An 835-nucleotide genomic window follows, 5' to 3' on the forward strand; every position below is an offset into this window, starting at 1 on the left:
TCTTTTTTTCCGTGTTGTCATTTAGAACTCTGAAAACTAACGTCTGGCAAGTGGTGCAGTACTACTCATGCGATGTTATCACCTGGCAAAATGAAAGCGCATGAAAATAAACGTTAAAGTTGAATTTTGTGAGTATATTTTTATCACTCGTGTTTTAGAATTGAGATGCGAGGTACAAAGTATATTTGAAATCGCTTGTCTGTGCCTGCAAAACATTGTGCCCCGTGTGAGGCTCGAACTCACGACCTTCAGATTATGAGACTGACGCGCTGCCTACTGCGCTAACGAGGCTCTGGAAATTCCTTCAAGCACGGTGTTTATAAAGTATGAAACAGGTATACGTCATCTGAATTTGTTCTTGTATTTTACCTTGTCACATTTATTTAGTCATGTTATTGCAGCAGTTTAACCTGAAAAATAAAAGATTATTCAATATCATTTCTACATTTTTGTAGGCATTTCCTGTGCCAGTTCGAAAGAAACTGTCTTAAATTGCTTTGACGATTTTCTTAATTGCTGTGACCAGTCTTAGTAGCTACAAGGTAAATGTCATATTGTTATCTTTTTTTTTACGTAGGTGGTCACATAATGAAAAAAAAAAACATACCTTTATGTAATGGTGCTAGTTGCCAATGAAGCGCTGAGCCAATGTAGGTAGATAACACTCTTTAATGTAACTTATTATATCCCTACTGAAGAGCGCCGAGCCGGCGCTGTGTTCCTCTCGGAACTCGCGCCTCGTCTGCAGGCTGCGCGCGCATCTCTAAGATGGCCGCCGCACGTCACGTCATGACGTGACGTGCATCAACTAGTATGCGCCACTACATATCTCCCC

At 40.7% G+C, this 835-nt stretch overlaps 1 non-coding gene across 1 annotated transcript; it reads right to left on the reverse strand.

Annotated features, from left to right (window-relative positions):
• Window positions 1-218: 218 nt before the first annotated feature.
• TRNAM-CAU (transfer RNA methionine (anticodon CAU)) lies at window positions 219-291 on the reverse strand. Its single transcript has one exon. It is a non-coding gene; the product is annotated as a tRNA-Met (tRNA).
• Between the last annotated feature and the right edge of the window lie 544 nt (window positions 292-835).

The sequence above is a fragment of the Lissotriton helveticus genome, chromosome 12, assembly GCF_964261635.1.
Source record: "Lissotriton helveticus chromosome 12, aLisHel1.1, whole genome shotgun sequence".
NCBI classification, from domain to species: domain Eukaryota; kingdom Metazoa; phylum Chordata; class Amphibia; order Caudata; family Salamandridae; genus Lissotriton; species Lissotriton helveticus.